The following is a 21,725-nucleotide window of genomic DNA, read 5'->3' on the forward strand; positions in this document are numbered from 1 at the left end:
CGAAAGGTCCAAAACAATAAACCGAGCTCCTCTCTATGGAAGAAGTGTTCAGCAATTGTGAAAGCATCCATGTTGCCAAATGTTGTAGGTGTGGGTTAGCACCACCATGCATGTTCCATCACTCCTTGACAAGCAATGTTCCACCATCACTTATATTAGGATACCTGCTAGATCTGCTAGATTCAATGTGTGAATCGAGCCCCTCTGAGAGTAATAATCTATGTAGAGGTCTTCAAATATTCAGCCCTTGGGTATGACCCAAGTACATGGACTTCAAGGTGATTGCATTTTGTTTGGACCCTGAGCTTATCTAATGATTTTGTTTTGCAGAGTTTGGGTTTTGTGCAATAAAATTAAAATTATTTTCATCAAATTATCTTGTAGAATTTTTTTTGGGCTATTAATGAATTATTTGCTAATTAGAGCATATATTATTTTGTAAATTATTGTAGATAATTTTGTAAATTATTTCTAACTCTTGTAAATCATTTTTCTCATTTGTAAATAATAATTTTGGGGTTTTATTTTAGATTCTTCTAGATCTTGTGTTTTCGACTCTATTCATTTTGCAAGTGCCAAAGGACAATTTTTTCGAAGACAAATTCAACTGTGAAGGTCCTTGCCCTCACCTAGCCTAGACGGCTAAGGTTTGGAGGGGTATTCAGCGTAAAGAGGAGCCGTCCAGCCCAAAGAAGCAGGTCATTCAACCTATAAGGGTTGATCTAGGGTCTGGAGACCAAGATCTGCAATACCCAAGTGATATTTTTGTAACGATATTTTTGTAACGTTTAGCCTCCTTGAGGAAGCCGCTAGCCCTAGAGAGCTTTTCTGCTACTGCAGCTGGGGTTTTTCTTGAGCGTTTATCTTCTAAAGTTGTTTCGCAGGTGGATTCTCAAGTTTGAGGTCATTTTTGGGCATTTTCAATGTTTTGAGGCTAGATTGGCCTAGTCGCAAGGGCTAGAGGCTATTTTTGGCCTAGACGCAGGGAATAGAGGGCTAAAAGCCCTAGTTGTGGCCTTTATTCATCCTACCTAAGAGGACCGCAAGCACTGTTGATAATATCGGCGATATTTTCGGCAAAACGATATATCGCCGAGAAAATATCGGCAAATATCGGAAAATATCGGCAAAATATCGCGATATTTTGAAAATATCGGCAAAATATCGGCTATATTTAAAAATTTGAAAAAATTATTTTTTATGTTGCCGATATTTGCCGATATTTTGTCGATATTTTTTCCGATATTGCCGATAAGATATTTTCTGGACCCTTGCCGATATTTTGCCGATACCGATATTTTCAACACTGACCGCAAGCCTAATTAGGCCACTAAGCCTAGGTCGTGGCCCTAGAAGGCCTCAAATTCAATTTTTGCAAGTGGTTTCAAGGCTAATATTTTGTTTTGTAGGCCTTGTTACCACTCAAACTAGCGGGGGATGTAAAGGGGTTCCTAAGAGGGCAACTGTTGGTTAAGGGCAACGGTGGAGGCTTAGCCCACTATGACCACAGCTAAGTCTCTGTGCTCTTTATGGATTTTCACCGATGGGAGGAGTCCCGGTATTGTAGGGATCACTTGTAAAGGATATGTCAATGGATAGGTGAGAAGTGACCTTGAAAACCCTTTCCCAAGGATGGAGTAAAGAATGGAGCTTGCTTGCTCTTTAAGCAAGGGACTTGGTCCACTAGGGATAAGGGGTCAGGATTGGAGGGATGAGGGAGAAAGGATAGGCTTATAAGCAAGTTTCTCAATCCCTATAATCCTTGGGAAACTTGGATTCCCAAATGGTCCTTGACAAATAATCTTTATTGAGAAGTGGGACCACATGGGGCCAAGTGGACCCAACCCAGGTTTCGGGGATGGAATATAGCAATTAATGATGTTCCTATCCTGGACAAGGTGAGGGGAAAGGACCAAACAAGAATAATTACTTCAAAAGGTTGAATTGATCCTATTGAGGTCTAGCCTCGGGAATGCCTAAGCACAATTCGATCCTAGAGCTAGGGCTTGGGATTCTCGGAGATTGCATTGTTAGAATTGTCTCAAATTTGGAGGAGAGTGAGGGGATCCACCAACACAGTAGCCTATAGGAGATCCAAGTTTTTCCTTGGGTCAATTCCCGGGAAATTGATGCCCTAGGTGACCTACTGGAGCTAGACTTGGGTAAAGAGGGGAAATGGTAAAAAGAGGGTTAAAATAATCACCCATTTTTGAGGGATTAGTGCCTAGTTCCCTTGGGGATATGGAGTCAAGGATAATGATGAGTAAGAACTTGGTTTTTTGATCAAGGAGGCCCAGAAAATCAACTTCATCCAATGTTGAGAGAAGGAAAAGAAAAGTGACCTTCAAGCATTTATACTTCAAAGCAAATGATGCCAGCTTCTCGAGATAAATAAATCTCTAGGACATTTCATTCATATAACATTGGCCCATACATTAAATTAGATAAAACATGCTCAATTCCATATTTCAATAATGCAACAACTAGCCCTAATTTTAGCAGTATGTAGCAAGAAGAATAAAGCATTAAAATTTACTTACAACGTTATAGAGTCTATCCAACGAGCATTTCATTTGCTCAATAAAGCTCCAAGACAAGAGAAATAACCCAAATCCATCCATCAAGATTCATCCATCTCCAAAAAAATATCCACCAAGGAAAAAGTGCAAAATTCTATATGATTAGAGAGATCTCAAGTCAAGTGATGATACAAATGAGTGTATCTAACATCAATATGTAGCCTCATAAGGAGTTCGAAATAGCCTATGGGCCTACATTAGCCCCTAATGATAAAATAATGTGCAAATAAAACCTCTATTGGTGACAAGCCCACCAAACTAGCTCACAAGTGTAAAAATAAGCCTCACAAGGGGCCAAATAATAATATGTGCATGTCGTAGGGCCCTCTAAAGGCTCAATAATATCCTAAAGTGCCATATTGAGGAATAAATTCCTCGGAATATGATGGACAAGGGGGTGCTCAATATATAGCCTCCTAAGGAGTTCGAAATAGCTTATGGGCCTACATTAGCCCCTAATGATAAAATAATGTGCAAATAAAACCCCTATTGGTGACAAGCCCACCAAACTAGCTCACAAGTGTAAAACTAAGCCTCACAAGGGGCCAAATAATAATATGTGCATGTCGTAGGGCCCTCTAAAGGCTCAATAATATCTTGAAGTGCCATATTGAGGAATAAATTCCTCGGAATATGATGGACAAGGGGGTGGCCCCTTGTTCTCCAAGTAGTAGACTTGTGGTGCTCCCAGTGGGTATGAGGGCACATAGATGACCCCATGGGTCTCCATATGAATTGGAGATCCTTTTCAAGGGTATGCTGTGATGACATCCTACAAGTCTTGGGACACCTGTCAAGAGTGTGGGGCTCCTGTGGGGGCCTGCTGGGCATAATGTACCAAGCATATCATCATCATCCCAAAAGTGGATCGCTAGTAATCTCTGAGCATCCATGAAGATCCGTGGAGTGCTGTCTGCTACTGTGGAGGCCAATGGCTCTCTATGCACACCCTACATGTGGCAATGTAGACCTCTGGGGTTAGGATCCCGTATAGGGAGACCAAACCCAAATGGAAACCACCTGTAATCTTGAATAAGATCCAATGCGTCCCCTAGGCTTCCAGTATAACTAGTCATTAAAATAATCGGGTAAAAGAGCTTACAAATCATGGATAACAATGAGGGCACTGTGAAAATTTCTTAACCCCGGGAATTCCTACTGCAGCACTGATGATATTTCTCCTACTTGTTAGATTTACATGAACAAGTTATTTGCCTTTTGCTATGACAAACATCGAAATGCATACGCTGCAGCCTATACCAATTAAATTATATGCCGAAACAAGAAATTGAACAATAGAAAAAGATACACGCAAATGATAGTTATTTTTGGACAAACGTCCCGGAAAAAAACCCAATGCGGGAAAACCAGTGGAGCAGATCTGAGGTTTTTATTATTATGCAATAGTAAAATCTGAATACATCCCTGGAAGCCTTCCCGACAATCCAGTTATAGAAAAATAATCCTGACAAAGAGATTTGTGAGATTACCTCACACTATCACTGGGAATCCTGGCTGATCCAGCCCCAGAAAGATTGCCCCCAACTTTTTTGGTTGCCTCTGCGCTGCCTCTGCACAGTGTCTGCGTCAAGCTCACTAGGGACAACATCAATCCTCTGGCTGGTCGATTTGCTGCCCAGGTGATTCAATTTCTGCCTCCCGGTCTCACACCTCGCCTCCCGACTTCTAAAACTCGAATTCCCTCTGCAAATTTCAGACTCCCTCTTGGCTTCTGCATTTCCTCTGTGTGGCTTTGCGTCAGCCCCTCTAGCTCAATGCTGCCACTACTGGATCTCCCTCTGCCTTCTCTATTGAGTATCTTCCGACCGGGAAAGATTTCCCTTCGGATACTTTCCCTGCTCCTCATTGCAAAAGCTCACTTCGAATTTCTCTTCCGGCAGCTGCTTTGCTTCAGACATTCGATCTTCTGAACATTCTGTGTCTTCCGAATGACCCTCAAGCTTCCTTAAATAATCTTCTCATTGACATTCAATGGCCCAAATTAGAAGCTAATCAATGGCTAAGATCATTTATGCTCGATCCTCGTCTGCTTCTAGAAGTTACACCCACAGTTAGATTAATACCCGTTAATTATTTTATTTTCTTAAGTTTAGATTTAGGGTCCTGTTGTCGCACAAAGTGTCTAGGCAGCGCGACAACGCTCAGAGTAAGCGCTGTCACTCTAATCCTTACTCCGTTTAGACTCTCTCCTAGGCAAGTCAAGGGGGGTAGTCCTTAAGGTGAATGGACGAGAGTAGCCTGTGGAACACGAGCTCTAGGAGATTTTAATGATGGACAACTTGATGAATTTAAAGCTAGTCTCAATCAATTAAGATAGATGGATTAAAATAAGACACAATTACAAGATATAAATGACTACAGACCAGTGCCTTTAATATTTGCATTAACCATAGACTAAATAAAACAAGTTATCCAAAACAATTTTCCAATATGTGACGAATAGTGACAATCAGGTATGATCAATATAAATGCCCAAAACTGTATCATGCAAGAGATTCCAGAAGAATGATTTTCGCTAATGACCAAGATCTAGAATTAATTAATTTTCTCCTATAGCCAATATAAATTTTAAAACACTAGTCACACTTTGACCATAGAAAAATCATCAAAATGCATTTAATCACCAGATAACACCAAGGAACTTTAGATTAGCGTTTCAATTATTCCTTAGGCAATTGCTTTAATGAAGAAATCAAAATCTTTTAATATGACGGAATTAAAATGAATCAAAGGGTTAATAAATTAAAATTTTAATGGACCATAGGCCACATAATTTTTTTTAATGTGAAAGCAAATCCCTTTAATTTATTTCTTTTAATTCAATTCCTCAGTCATAAACATTTTTTAAATTTCTTTTAGGATTTTTTAATGTTTTGGATTTTTAATATATATATATATATATATATATATATATATATATATATATCTATATATTTTAAATTTTAAAAAAAAATTAGAATTTTTTGTGTTTTTTGAAATGCTTTTCAAATGAAAAATGAAAAAATGTAAGAAAATCAAAATAAAAAATGAAAAAGGTAAAACAGAAAAAAAATATAAAACAAACTTAAAATCAAATCAAAAAATAAATAAACAAAAGTCAAAACAAAAGATTGAAAAAAGATTAAATGAATGTAACCAAAGTTTCAAATGAAATCGGATTAGAAAAATAAAATTAAAAAAAGAACTAAATTAAGCCCTAACCAAAAACCTAATAGCAAATATAAAACAAGAAAAATAAACAAATGAAACAAAAATAAAAATCAATGAATAAAAAAAAAACGAAATGTCTGAAGTGTAAAGCTAACCCACGCACAAAAGAAAAGAATGTATTTCATTTTGCAGGTTACGACAGTGAGCAACTTGACGGCGAGGAGGATGGAGCTTGAAGGTTTGGACAGAGGTCTGAGTTTGCTTGCTACAGCGGGAATGGATATAGGCAGCGTGCAAGTATGCCAACGAGGAGCACGCGGATTTGTGGGCAGTGGATTGATGGAAAAGAGCTGCGCGGAGTGGAGGGTGAAGGTTGCTACGGGAAAGCAGAGAGGGACGCAGGCAGTAGCGAGGAAATGGATCCAGTTTTGAATGTGAATGGGCAGTGTATGGAAGAGCTACAACTGTAGGTCGAGGAGCAGAAGGATGGCTGTGTGGAGGGAAGAGGATTCGAAGGGGAGAATGGATGGGGAATCGTAGGGTTTACAATTGCGGTTTAATGGTGGGTAGTGGATGAAAATGGAGAAGGAAGAACTGAGGTGAAGGGGCGGAAAAAAAAGGGCAGTGAGGGTTTTGAGGGTAAATGCAGTTCCAAGCAGCGATAATGGAGACAACCCTGGGCGGTGAGAGGGTTAAATTTTTTTCTTATTTTGCAGCAAACCCAAAAACCCAGGCAGTAGATAAAAAAGAATTGGACAAATGGTAGCCAGTGAACCCTAGAAACTCTGATTAAAATGTTAAAATTTTCTGCTTCAGATTTATTAATGAAACCCTTAAAAAATTTCTCCAGATTTAAAAAAATTTAAAACCTTGGATTGCAAAATCTTTTGAATAATCTTCCTGCAAAATTATGCAAATAAAACCCCAGAGGTCCAGATCTGCAAGACAACAAGAAACACCCAAATGATATATACAATGATAAAACTAAAACCCAAGTAAAAAAAACCAATTTTTTTTTCCAGATCTATGTTCAAGAATGGGAGATTTATCAGATCTGGGGAGTGTGAGTCCAACTCCGCTCCTAGATTTGATAATCTAAGGTTCTCAATAGCCAGATTCATCAATTTCGCACATAAAAAATTAAATTTTTTGAATTTTAAAGGAGGTGTTGAGTTCAAAACCCTTCACGCATCACCACTAAAAATCTTATGATAAGCCCGAGATCAAATTAAGTTGGTCTCTTTAGAAAACACGGATCGGGAGTTGGCTGGTCCAACTGAAAACTTCCCCGAACGCCTGATGATTTGAAAATCAAGACTTTCCTGCAAAACTCAATTCAGCCATCAATATAGAGCGAGAAAACAATAATAAAACTCAGACAAATAGAGATACCTGCTATTATGTTCACAATTTAGATTATTATTCAAACCCCAGCGACTGAGTAAGATACCTATACTCAAATATCTCTTCAGAAGCTATTATCAATGGCTAAAAAAATTTATGCTTGAAAAACGACACATCTTACAGTGTTTCCATGAAGAGCAACACTGGCGAAAATTAACCCCAAAGTCTTTCTTTATTATCCAAATAAAATTTACACGAGAGCTCTTTGCCTAGCACACGACTCAAAGGTTGGATCAATTCACTGACAAATGACTTCCTATTTAAAGATAAATCCTCCAACGGCTAGTTCGAGTGATCCTCGTCAAAGCAATCTCGACCGTTGATGAGGATCAAAATTTCTTTTAATCTCATCTGTCGAAATTTTAAATTCTTGAGGAAATTCGAAATTTTCAATTAAATGCATTTTAATTAATTCAAAAATTAAAATTTTGAATTAATTTCCTCAAAATTTTGACTTTGACTTAACCCCAGGGACCAAAGGCTTAAAATTTAGCAAAATAATTAATTTACCTTAGTCCCGAGACCTTTTAAAATTTAATTTTTAAGGACCGACGAATTTTGCCTTTGGAGAATTTAAATTTACCTAGGACCTAGAATTAATTAAATTTCTGGCTTAGGATTTTAATTAATTTTGTCCAGAAAATTTAATTAATTAGCCTATGAGGGGATAAATTATTTTTCCAAACCTCAAGACACTTTACATCATGATTTTCTTAATCTTTTACATCGCAAGGAGGAAAAGCCATTTGAAATAGACCCTCACGGACTACCCACTTCTGCGACACAAATATAATCCAGCAGACCAAGATGTCCTGATCTTTGAGCCCATGCGATGCCATCTTGCCCAACTTTTGAATTGACTCCTCTAGTCACTGCTCAACACTGGTCAGTTGCCTAGCAAGTGAGAAATTCGAACTTTTAGCGAGAAAAGTTCTCTGAGGAGAAAATTCCCCTTCTATGTGTCTTTGCTCTTTTCCGACGGATTTTTGCCTCGACAGAAACTTACTTCCTTCAAGCACTACGCTGAGGCTCTGCGTCACTCCCTCTGCTTCTGCAAGCTCATGAACCAAAAATCATACCTCTCTGTCGACTCTCTTAGAGAGAGATTTGCTTGTCCTCAAGCAACTGAAGTGATGGATGCTGCAAAATTCTCTCTCCCAAGTGGCATCCTCATCCGGTAAATTCTTCACCTCACCAAGAATTCTTAGACCGTCCTGCTCCATAATTGCCTCTCCCTGGTATCAATAATAGCCTCTGGTTGCAACACCAAATGCCTCTCATCATCCGTGGGTGGTAGCTCATCTGTCACTGTCACCTGCTGCCCCAATGCCTTCTTCAGGCATGATACATGAAAAACGTTATGAATCCTGTTGCCTTGGGGCAGCTCCAATTCATACGCAACCTGTCCAATCCTGCGTATCACCTTGTATGGCCCATAAAAGCAGGGCTTGAGCTTATAAGCTCCCTTTTGCTTCAGTGATGACTGTCGATATGGCTGTAACCGTAGGTAGACCAAGTCCCCTACCTCAAACTGTCTCTCCACTCGACCCTTGTCAGCATACAGCTTCTGCTGGTTCTGCATTGTAGCCATATTATCCTTTAGAGCTTGGAGTATATCCTGACTCTCTTGGATCCAAATCTTGTCCTCAAGCAACTGAAGTGATGGATGCTGCAAAATTTTCTCACTCTCTCGAGTGGCATCCTCATCTGGTAAATTCTTCCACCTCACCAAGAATTCTCGGACCGTCCTGCTCCGTAACTGCCTCTCCCTGGTATCAATAATAGCCTCTCGCTGCAACACCAAATGCCCCTCATCATCCGTGGGTGGTAGCTCATCTGTCACTGTCACCTGCTACCCGAATGCCTTCTTCAGGCATGATACGTGAAAAACGTTATGAATCCTGTTGCCTTGGGGCAGCTCCAATTCATACGCAACCTGTCCAATCTTGCGTATCACCCTGTATGACCCATAAAAGCGGGGTTTGAGCTTATCAGCTCCCTTCTGCTTCAATGATGACTGTCGGTATGGCTGTAATCGTAGGTAGACCAAGTCCCCTACCTCAAACTGTCTCTCCACCCGACCCCTGTCAGCATACAGCTTCTGCTGGTTCTGCACTGTAGCCATATTATCCTTGAGAGCTCGGAGGATATCCTGACTCTCTTGGATCCAAATCTTGGCTCTCGGAGCCTTGCTAGCACCAAACATCACGTCAGCAAAAGATAAAGGATGATATCCATACAAAGCATAGAATGGTGACATACCAATGGACATGTGATGTGTAGTGTTGTAGCAGTACTCCCCCAGATGCAGCCACTTCAGCCATGCTCGCTGCTGCCCACTGACATAGTTACGCAAGTAGCCCTCCAGCCACTTGTTAACTATCTCTGTCTGCCCGTCCGTCTGTGGGTGATAACTGGTACTCGGTGTCAACTCTGTCCCCACCAACTGGAAAATCTCCTGCCAAAACCCGCCCATGAAATGGCTGTCCTTGTTACTGATGATGGCCTTAGGAAGACCATGTAACCTGAAGACCTCTCTGAAGGACAGCTCGGCCACCTGCGCTGCTGTGTAGTGTGCGGATATGGCGAAAAAGTGTGCGTACTTTGTCAGTTGATCAACGACGACAAAGATACAATCCTTACCCTACACCATGGGCAACCCTGTGATGAAGTCCATCGAAATACTCTCCCATTTCCCCTTCGAAATGGGAAGAGGTTGCAATAATCCCGCGGGATGGCTCATCTCCCCCTTGTGCCTCTGGCAAATATCGCACTCCCAGATATGCTGGAGTACGTCCTCCTTGAGGCCCTTCCATGAGAACCTCTCTCTAATGGCCCTATAGGTTTTGGTAAACCCCTGATGGCCGGCCAATGGTGAATCATGTGATGCTTGAAGTATCTTCTTCTTGAGCTGGGATCCCTCAGTCAAGAAGATCCAGTCCCTATAATAGATGATCTCATTGATTACCCTGTACCTGTCATCCTCCACCTGCCCATCCAAAACCTTACATGCAAATCTGTCCTTGGAGTACTCTACTAAGAGTCGAGCCCTCCAGTCCGTTTCCAAGCTCATAAGAGACAACGTGGCTGGTCTACGTGAAAGGGCATCTGCTACCACGTTGTTCTTACCCTTGACATACTCAATGTCAAAGTCATACACTTGGATCTTACTGATCCACTTCTGCTGCCTCTCCTGTAGCTGTTTCTGCTCCAAAAAGAACCTGAGGCTGTTGTGATCAATCCTCACCCTGAACCTGTTACCCACTAAATACTGCCGGAATTTGGCCAATGCATGCATAATGGCCAGCATCTCCTTGTCATATATAGAATACAACCTCTCATGCGGAAGGAGCTTCCGGCTCTCAAAGGCTATAGGGTGACCTCCCTGCATCAACACTGCGCCGATCCCCTCTCCCGACGCATCACACTCCAAAACAAATGGCTGCGAAAAATCTGGCAATGCAAGCACTGGGCAGTTGCTCATAACCTCCTTGAGCTTGTCAAAGGCTCGCTGCACTGTATCCGACCAACTGAATGCCCCCTTCCTCGTTAGATCTATCAGGGGTGCAGCGAGCTATGAGAAACTCTTGACGAACTTCCGGTAGTAAGTACAAATGCCAATGAATCCCCGAAGTTTTGTCACGTTCCTTGGCTCTAGCCAATCTCTGATGGCCCTGATCTTCTCCTCATGGACTCTCACCCCGTCCACCCCTATGATGTGTCCCAAGTACAACATCTCCGTCAACCCAAACTCACACTTGGAGAGCTTGGCATAGAACTGCTGCTCCTCCAAGATGCGCAACATTGTCTCAATGTGCTGGAGATGCTCCTCCCAAGTCCTGCTGTAAATGAGAATATCATCAAAGAACAAAAACACAAGCTTCCTCAAGTTACTGCCGAGATGTGATTCATGCAAGACTGGAATGTAGCTGGGGCGTTGGCTAGCTCGAAGGGCATCACCAAAAACTCAAAGTGCCCATAGTGACACCTGAAGGCGGTCTTGGGAATATCTTGCTCCCTCACGTGAATCTGATGGTACCCAAATCTCAAATCAATCTTTGAGAAGAACTGTGCTCCTCTCAACTCATCGATCCTGGGTATGGGGTACCTGTTCTTCAGGGTCTTCTTGTTCAGGGCCCTGTAGTCAATGCACATCCTCATTGTGTCGTCCTTCTTCTTCACCAACACCACGGAAGAAGCAAAAGGACTCGTGCTCGGTCGAATGTGCCCAAGAGCTAGCAACTCCTGAATGGCCTGATCAATCTCATCTTGATAGGCCTTGGGATGCCTATAGGGGGTAGTAATCACTGCTTGTATGCCCTGCTCAAGCTCAATGGTGTGCTCAAACCCCTGGTCCGGTGGCTGTCTTGGCGGAATCTCCCCAAACACTGTGGCATACTGGTCAAGGATGGACTGCATCTCTGGGTGTACCGCCTGCCCTGTAGTCCCTGCCTCTGATGCACGCAGCTCCACTGCCCACTCTACATCTCCCTTCCGGAAGACTGCCTCCATCCGATGAGTCGAAACAGTTTGAGGCAGATATGTGTGCTGCCCCCATATCTTCTCATGCCTCCCTATCTTCTCATCATCCCACTCCATCTCTAGGGCCTTCCAATCTGTCGTGACCTTCCCTAGAGTGATAAGCCACTGAATACCTAGTATCATGTTGTTGTCCGGAATATCGACCACGAAAAAGTGGTCAGTCAGTGTGTAGGTGCCCATTGTCACTGATAACTCTGGAACATAACGAGCACACACCATTGTCTGATCTCCTGGGACCAAAACTAAAAAGCCATTGAAGCTCTCTGTCTGTATACCTCTCCGCTCAACCATCTGTGCATCGATGAAGTTGTGGGTTGCCCCACTGTCAACCAAAACTGATACTCGCTGGCCACGTATTGTCCCCCGTACGCGCAACGTCAAATACTTGGGAACTCCTCGCAATGCTGCAAGGGGCCCTCTGGTGGGTGCAAAAGCTGCACCCCCTGGTGGTGGTGGTGGAGGTGGCAAAGGATCCCATGCGGCATGACTATCTCCTGCCTCCACATCATCCTCCTCATCCTCTTCCCCACTGTTCTCGGAGAAGACCTCAATAAAATGTGCTTTGCCAGCAGCACATCTATGTCCCGGTGCCCACGGCTCGTGACAGGTAAAGCACAACCGCTTCTTCTTCAGCTCCCTCCTGGCATCATCATCAATCTGTGCTCGTCCTGGATTCTCCTTTGGAGGCGGAATCCTCACATCCTTCCCCTTCGGCTGGAAACCCTATCTCTGGGGGTAAGGTGCCCGGGTCCTGGGTAAGGTATCCCGTAAGTCTCGGGTCCTGCTAATAGCATCTTGGAGTGTGGCTGGTCTAGTGGATTTGACTAGACCCCGAAGTGGCTCTGCTAACCCCTGAACAAACATGTAGATCCTCCGTGTTGCGGATAGATCTGGCACCATCATTGAAACCCTCAAGAAGTCTGCAATGTAGTTCTTTGGGTTCCCGGTCTGTTTGAGCCTCGTTAGCTCAACAAGGTGTTGTTCCGGATCCCTCCGGTCAAACCTCTCTAGTCTCCTGGTGAACTCGGCATATGTCGTCACTGTGGAGTGTCCGAGTGTAACCAACCCATGGAACCACCAGTCCTGGGCCTCACCATCCAGATGTAATGTCGCCACCTTGATGGCCTCTATTTCCGACATCTGGTTAAGTTGGAAATAGATGTCCAGCTTCTCCACCCAAGACTTTGCCGAACTGTTTGATGAACCATCAAACATAGGCAAGTGGAATCTACTAGCTGTGCAGTGGGTGTCTCCATCATTATAATGCCGGTATCCTCTGTGATGGTCGCAGGGTCTACTATCCCGCTGGAGCTGAACAAAGTCTCTGAATGAGAGAGCATCCCTGAACTCTTGCTCATAGGCCTGGTACTTTGCAAAATAATCACCCATATGACCAGACTCTGCCTCCTGCTGGGCTTCAGCCCCCGTGTTTTTTCCTAGGAAAGTGGGCATGGTAGAACGTGTAGGGGCATGTGAGGCCATCTGCTGAGTAATATCACGCTGAGTGGCACCCTGCTCTAGCAAATGGTAGGATGTACCCGATCCCTCACCAACCTGGAAAACCTGTGGGTTCTCACGCTGTCTAGCCTCCACTGCCGTGAATCTCTGCCCCATCACCTCAATTTGCCTCGACAGATCCTGCACTGATTTGAGGAGCATGTCCGCAAATCTCTTCCCGTCCTCTTCTGCCATCGGATCCTCCTGCTCTGTGTCCACCACAAGCTCCTCCTATTCTGTGTTCACCACAGGCTCCTCCTGTTCTGTGTCCACCACCCGAACACAATCTCCCTCTTCGTAGGTGTTCTCCAACCTACGCTCAATATCTCTGTATTTCCTACCTCTATAACAGATGTAGGGCTTCTCCCTCGATGTCATAGACTGCCAGCTCCACAGGCTGAGTCAGATCTATGCTCTGATACCACTGTAATATCCCTTATCAGAGATATCCCTCAAACATAAGAAAACTCCAACCAGAGAAATAACAGTAGTGCAACATACAATAATGTATACGTAGAATATAAGCAGATACTCGAGAAATGCAGAGAGAAATGCTAAGACATTTTATTATACTGAGTAATGGAAAGAGTACAAGAGGTGATCAGAAAGATAGCACCTCTACTTGCATAAGGCAAGTGAAGAAATACACTCAGAATAGTAAGGAAATGGCCTCTCTCTGAACTGCGTCCAAACTTCCGGAGAACTGTTGCGCTGCTGCTACTGCTGGAATCGAATGAGGATTTGGGGTTGTTCCCTCCTTAGAAAATGCTAAAACTCTGGAATCAACCTCTGCTCAATAAACCCAGAAAAGCCCAGAAAGCTTTTCTAAAATAGCTGACCCCTGAAAATCACCCCCTTGGGGATCTATGCAATCCCTCAAGGCTCTGGGCTGCCCCTGAAGAGAATCCTCCAAAACTCTACCCGAAGCTCTGCCAAAATCCTCCTATATGCAAGGGCTGATCCCTTGCTCAATCACCAAGCTCAAATCCTCCACACAACCCCAATCTGGAGCTCCTACCAAAAGAGATTGCGTCCTCCCCTCTCAAGACTGCGTAGTCATCAAAATGCTCAGCTCCTCCTCAACTCCAGAAATCGCTCCTCCTGCAAAATACTGATGAAACTACCTTGCCCGAGCAGGCACTCGAAGTCCCCTGGGGCTAAGGGTGAGATCTTCGAACGGAGACACTCGATGCACTAAACAATGCTGCAAACAGGCTAAACAGCTAGCGTGCTCTAAGTCGAAGTGACTAGCTCAAATGCAACATAATCGAATGATCAAAATGAGGAGGCTCCTCTCTCCTTTATAGCGTTGGCCTCTCTCAAAACCCTAAGGCCCACCTCCTCCAACGTAGCGTCTCTCTTGCCAGATGTTCCTTTTCCATCTACACAGTCCCTCCAAGTGTCTACGTGGGCCCTTTCTCTATGTGGTCCTTGGGCCCCCTTGGCTCCCCTTTTAAGTTACAACGTTGTGCTACTAGGGAGTGACTTTATTCATAAAGTGAGTTATGTCCCCCTTTCCTCACCTTTTTATTTATAAATAACTATAGAAGGCAAAATTGAGCAAAATCGAATATTCCAATTAGCCATGGCTAATTATGAATATTACAGGCAACAAACTATGATTGAAGAATATAAGGCAGTTAAAGACAACAACACTTGGAAACTTGTTGATTGTCCTCAAAATGTTAAACCCATTAGATGCAAATGGGTTTACAGAATTAAGTACAACCAAAATGGAGAAATCGACAAGTACAAAGCTAGACTTGTGGCTAAGGGTTTTGCGCAACAGGAAGGCATTGATTATGAGGAGACTTTTGCTCCTACAACAAAATGGAACACCATCCGCTTAACACTCGCATTAGCAGCACAAAAAGGATGGAAAGTGCATCAGATGGATGTAAAGAGTGCTTTCCTCAACAGAGATTTACAGGAAGATGTATATATGACACAACTGCCAGGTTTTGAAATTGAAGGGCAAGAACATAAAGTCTGTAAACTGATTAAGGCTTTATATGGGTTAAAACAAGCTCCATGAGCTTGGTATGCCAAAATGGATGAATACCTTCGGAAAGTTGGCTTTCAACGAAGTGAATTTGATGATACTTTGTATGTATGTCAACAGGGTCAAAATCTGGTGATTCTTGTTATGTATGTAGATGATTTGATCATTACTAGAAACAATGATGATCATATTGTACAGGTGAAAAAGGAGTTACATGCAGGTTTTAAGATGACAGACTTGGGACTACTTCACTACTATCTTGGAGTTGAAGTATTCCAACATCCACATCATATTTTCATTTCTCAGAGTAAGTATGCAACAAAAGTTCTTCAGCGCTTCAGAATGCAGGATTGCAAGCCCGTTCTTACCCCCATGGAACAAAACTTGAAACTTTCAAAATTTGAAGGGGGGGAAAGGTGGACAGCACTACTTATAGAAAATTGATTGGCAGCCTGATTTATCTGACAACGAATCGACCAGATCTATCTTATGCAGTTAGTATTCTTTCACGCTTTATGCAGGAACCATGAGACAGCCACTGGAATGCAGCCAAAAGGGTTCTACGATATATCCAAGGAACAAAAGATTTTGGTCTTCTTTACAAAAAGACTAAAAACTTTGTACTTGGCAGATTTTCAGATGCCGACTTTGCTGGCAGTATTGATGATCGAGCATCAACCTCCGGTTATTTAATGAACATGGGGTCAGCTACAGTATCTTGGAGTTGCAAGAAACAAGCTACAGTGGCCACTTCTTCAGCCGAAGCAGAATACATATCAGCATGGGAAGCAGCATGTGAAATTGTTTGGTTGCGCAGAGTTTTGCAGGATTTGGGCATTCCTCAAGCAGAAGCTACATCATTATTCATCGACAGCCAGTCAGCCATAAAGCTTGCCAAGAATCCAGTTTTTCATTCCAAAACAAAACATGTGGACACCAAGTATCATCACATTAGATTGCTCATTGCCAAGGACGTCATCAAGCCAATTTATTGTCCTTCAGAAGATCAGGTCTCCGATATTTTCACAAAACCACTTGGCAAGATCAAATTTACTAAGTTTAGAGATGAACTTGGTATTTGTTGTAATGTATCTTTGGATCATAGGGGGGGAATGTTAGATAATCCAAAATACAAAATTCATAGTTCACAAAGTTAGGATAGAATATTTAATTAAATATTGGAGACACTTAGAAATAGAATATTGTTGTAAAAGATATGACATCTAGAATAATGTCGTATCTTAGGCTCCAATTTAGGAGTAGAGTTAGTAGATTGGTTAGAATTACATTTATTGTAAATGGACACTTGTTAATTTAATAAGTAGTCCATAACTAGAATAGGTTAGGAAATTAAGCTTATATATAGTTCATTCTCCTGATTGCAAGAGTGTTGGAGTGTGTGTGTAAACTCTTGCAAAATTATTATGTAATTTCTTTTCTGATTAATAAAATTGTGTGTCTAAGGACACTTCTGCCATTAGTACTGCTGCTGACCCTGCCACTGTCAACACTGCATTCGTACTGCAACTCCCTTTGAATTTTTGCATTCGTTCTGCTGCTGGCATTGCCACTGCCAACTCTACTGCATTGCAAACTGCTGTTGCTACTGCATCCGCAACGGAAAAACATCCCAAATTACCGAACAAGTGTTCAACATAGATGCATCTCAATGCTGAAGATCTGACTGCTGCTAGTCCCACGTTGTCCCTTTGAAGCCATTGCGTTGTTGCTGCTACTGCACTGTGCCTCCCTGCACTGCTGCAACTTTGCACTACGCTGCTAAGACTTGGCGTTCTAGCCACTGCATATGTCGCTCCAACACTCCTCTGCACCATCTGACACTTCATCCATCCTGGTACTTCTGATCTGGGCTCCTGTCGCATGGTATTGATTCGAGAGGTGGACTCTTTACGGATCCTGCCCATTTGTATCTCTTTTGAACTACAGCTCTAAATCAACCCACCTCCCTCCTAGAGGTATTTCGGTTGTCATGGCGAACTCCTCCTCCTTGATCTTTATGGGTGCAACCTTCGGATCATGCTTCTCATCTTTTTCCTTCTTCCTGAGAGGACAATGTGTTGCGTAGTGAACCATTTCACCACACCTAAAGCGTAGTGATCGTGGATGCAAGGGATGCATTCTCGTCCTCCTCTTTGGGCTTCGACCCACTGTTGTTGCTTTTGTCAAGTTTACACTTGACCAAGTCTCTCCTCAGCTCTTCTTGCTTGAGAGCTGCCCACATCTCATCCCAATTTGGCAAAGTCGCCCTGCCCAGGATACTCTGGACAAAGACTTGCCACTCATCTAAGACTAAATTGAGCGCTAGTCTAACCAACTCGGACCCTTGAGGTGTAGACCCCATAGTTGCTAACTCATCACGGGTCTCCTGAAGCTTCGTGAGGAACAAATCTATGCTCTCCCCCTTCTGCATCTGTGCAAATCTCAGTTTCTACTCTTAAGGACTTCTTCTGTTGCTCGGAAGATCCTTGATACAATGTAGGCAACACATCCCACATCTCCTTAGCGGTCCCTCTGCTATCGATGTGACAAACTACATGGTCCTTCACTCCGTCGAGGATCATTCTCTTTGCCTTCGCCATTTCTGCTCTATACTTCTTTAGCGGATCCTGACCTGCAGGCACAACCACCACGCTGTCGACATATGTCTTGAGAGCATGCTCATCTAGAAGGAATGACATCCTTGCCTTCCAGATGACATAGTTGGATGCTCCGTCTAATCTATCCTGATCCCTCAAACCACGGGTTTCCATCTCTGCCACGGAAAACTGTTGAACTACTCCTCTCTGCTCTTACCGTTGTTGCTCAGCTAATAAGAGAACATACTTCTTGGTGGGAAGTCTACTATGGAAAAGATCCCTCATTGTGTTTCTTTTCTCTTCTGATGTCTTTTTGCTCAACAAACGACCTACAGAAAAACTGCATCCCACCAGCTCTTCGTCACGCTGAGGCTTCAGTGCTGCTCCCTCTGCCACAACAAAATTTCCCTTCCTCTCTGTTGACTCACTGAGAGAGAGACTCCCTCGAAGATTCAACCCTCCTAGCTTAGACTGTGCAAACCCCTCTAGAGGTTCAAACTGCTGCCTCTTGCAGCTTTTTTGACCTCCTTTTTTGCTCAATGTTGGGTTCTCTAGCACTGTTCTTTTTGTCTCACCTGCACTTGCTTTGATACCATGTGAAAATTCCTTAAACCTGGGAATTCATACTGCAACACTGATGATATTTCAGATTTCTCCTACTTTTTAGATTTACATGAACAAGTTATTTGCAGTTTCCTATGGCAAACATCGAAATACATACACTGTAGCCTACACCAATTAAATTATACGCCGAAACAAGAAACTGAACAATAGAGAAAGATACACACAAATGACACAATTATTTTTGGATAAACGTCCTCGGAAAAAAACCCAATGTGGGAAAGTTGGTGCAACAGATCTGAGGGTTTTATTATTATGCAATAGTAAAATCTGAATACATCTCTGGAAGCCTTCCCAACAATCCAGCTACCGAGAATAATCCTGACAGAGAGATTTGTGAGATTACCTCACTATCACTGGGAATCCTGGCTGATCCAACCCCAAAAGATTGCCTCCAACTTTTCTGGCTGCCTCTGCGTAGTGTCTGCATTAGCCCAGCGTTAAGCTCACTGGGGACATCGTCAATCGTATGGCTGGTCGATTTGCTGCCCAGGTGATTCGATTCCTGCCACCTGGTCTCACACCCAGTATCCTGGCTTCTGAAACTCGAATTGTGAAAATTTCTAACCCGAAATTCTATTGCAGCAACTGATTTATTTCACCTACTTATTCTTCACAATAAGTTATTTACAAGATCCCTTCAGCAAACATTAAAATAAATTCTACTGCAGTTCTCACATAATTACATAGAGAAAATAACAGCGATATACATGCACAGGAACAAATCGCATCAACACAGTTGTTTTTGGACAATTGTCCCTAGAAAATCCCAATGTGGGAAAATTGGTGCAACAAATAAGGGTTTTATTAATCTTTAGCAACAATCGCTTTACAAGGAATGATTTTACAGAGAAACTGAGAGAAAACACCTCAGACTTTCCCCTGGAAACTTTTAGACACCCTGGAGGCCCTTCTCCCACTTCTGCATCACTTCAGTGTCACCCTGCGTGGTTTTTCCTCCCTCTGCGTCACCCTGCGTGAGGGCTACGTCTCCCCTAGACTGCGTCTCCCTCTGCATTGTCTTTCAATGTCCCTGCGTCACCTCCTCCTCAATCATTGACTATTGCTGATGCTGTCCTCTTCGTCCACCCTACAACTCTCCCTCTGAAATCAATCTCCTTCTCTTTGAAAATTGATTTTCCTTGGGATATTGAGTATCCACCGGTGTGTCTCCAAATGATCCTCAAGTCTACTCTTATACTTTTCCTGTTGATGAATCAACGACCAAGATTAAGTCTCTAATAAACGACTAAGATTAAAACATACTTGATCCTCGTTTCTTAGAAGCTTCTCACCCTTATCTTTATTAATACCCATTAATATTTTTATTTTTCTAAGTTTAGACTTAGGAACCCATTAAAAATATTAATTATTTTAATAACTCCTCATCCGGGTGGAATTTCACCAAATGATTTCTAGGTCTTGGAGATCTCATGTGCCTTAGCCTTTCCACCAAATTTCAAGGCTACAACACATCTGATGCTATGCAAAATCAACACTCCATGTTAGCGAGGAATGTGCTCTAGCAATGCTTCACCATATAAGCATCACATTGATGTTGAACTTTCTAAGTCTATCTGTTAGAAAATTAATTTGTATTCTGCTGGTTTATTTCTTCTACTTGTAAATTCTAAACAAGTTATTTAAAACATTTAAATACTGAAATAAACACAATACAGTCACAACTTCTATAGATCATTAGCTGAAAGAAAACAAACACACAAGTGACACCGTTATTTTTTGGACAAATGTCCCTGAAAAAAACCCAATGTGGGAAAACTGGTGCAACTATTCTGAGGGTTTATTATTATGCAGTGTTTCCTTGAGTACAACTGGGTGCCTAACCGACTCACCCGACAAAGAAAAATACACGGCAACAATACCTCTCTATTCAGAAACAGGTATTCAGAAAACCTGTCCCACAAAACCCTCTCCGGCGACTCTGAAGCTCAGTGTTGGCCCTTCTGGCCTCTGCGTCAGCCTCTTGCTACACTGCGTCAGCCCCAGGACCCTCTGCGTTAGCCCTCTGAGGCACTGCGCAACCTCTGGGACCCTCTGCGTCACTCCCCCTACCTTCTGCGTGGATGATGCAGTCCCTCTGGGCTCTGCGCTATCTCTGTTGGGCTCTGCGTGGGCTGCTGTAGCTGCTACTCTCGCTCTCTGCTTCTGTGCTGGTCTCTTGGCACTGTCTCTGCCTCTCTGTCAAGTACTCATTGCCCCTCGCTTCTGATCACTGATTCACTTTTTCTTAGGAACTCCGCTCTAGCTAAATGAATGACTGATCACTCTGGTGTGTTCTCCAACTGACCCTCAAGCTTCCTCTTATACTTTTCCTGTTGGTCCTTCAACGGTCGAGATTACATCTCTAATCAATGACTAAGATTAGATTTGGCTTGATCCATGTCATTTGGAACCTTCTAACCCAGTTTTATATTAATACCCATTAATATTTTATTTTTCCTAAGTTAGACTTAGGAACTCCATTAAAAATATTAATTATTTTAATATCTCCTTAACTGGGTAGAATCTGCCCAAACCATTTATGGGTCTTGGAGATCTCATGTGATTTAGCCTCTCCATCAATTTTCATGGCTAGAGCACATTCGATGCTACCCAACATCAACACTCCCTCTTAGCGAGGATTGTGCTTTAGTAATACTCCACACTGAGCATCGCCCTGATTTTAAGGCACCGGTACTTGTGCTGATGCTAGGCCTCCCCGCTCAACATCCTTTGCACTGCTGCATCCTATACTGCTGCCCATGGCTCTACCACTACCACTGCCACTGTTGCATCCATATGACAACTCCCTCTACATCCGTGTTGCTACTGGTCCTTTCTCCCAACACTGCATCCGCACTGCAACCCCCTCTCATCATGCTGCATCGTGCTACTGCTAACAGCTAATGCATTGCATCTTAGTTACTGAGAAGTAAGTAACTGATCCACCCAACCACTGACATTCCTGTCAAGCTAGAAACACTCTCGATGCTGAAGCTCTCTCTGCTGCTATCTCGTGCTCCCTCTACTGCCTCTGCGCTGCTGCAACAACTCCCTGCCTCTGGCACCGCTGCAAACCTCTTTGTGCCATCCTACACTGCTGCAGCCTCCTCTATGCCTCTCACACTGCTGCAGCCTCCTCTGTGCCTCTCACACTGCTGCAACCGTCTTTGCGTTGCCTGGGACTATTGCACTATAGCACTCTCCGCTATTTCATTTGCATCCGTTTCTACCGCCATCCGCCATCCAGCTACTTCTCACTTCGGGGCTCCCGTAGACAGGTATAATCCAGGAGTTTGGGTACTTTGAGGA

The 21,725-nt window shown here is 43.1% G+C and overlaps 1 protein-coding gene across 1 annotated transcript in view; it reads left to right on the forward strand.

Moving 5' to 3' along the window:
- Positions 1–21,725, forward strand: part of SULA (NAD(P)-binding Rossmann-fold superfamily protein) — a 608,848-nt gene that overhangs the window by 43,401 nt on the left and 543,722 nt on the right. The window lies entirely within an intron of this gene.

This window comes from Pinus tabuliformis, chromosome 5_1 (assembly GCF_031772625.1).
Source record: "Pinus tabuliformis cultivar Carrire ecotype Pingquan chromosome 5_1, CPIR1, whole genome shotgun sequence".
Classification (NCBI taxonomy): Eukaryota; Viridiplantae; Streptophyta; class Pinopsida; order Pinales; family Pinaceae; genus Pinus; species Pinus tabuliformis.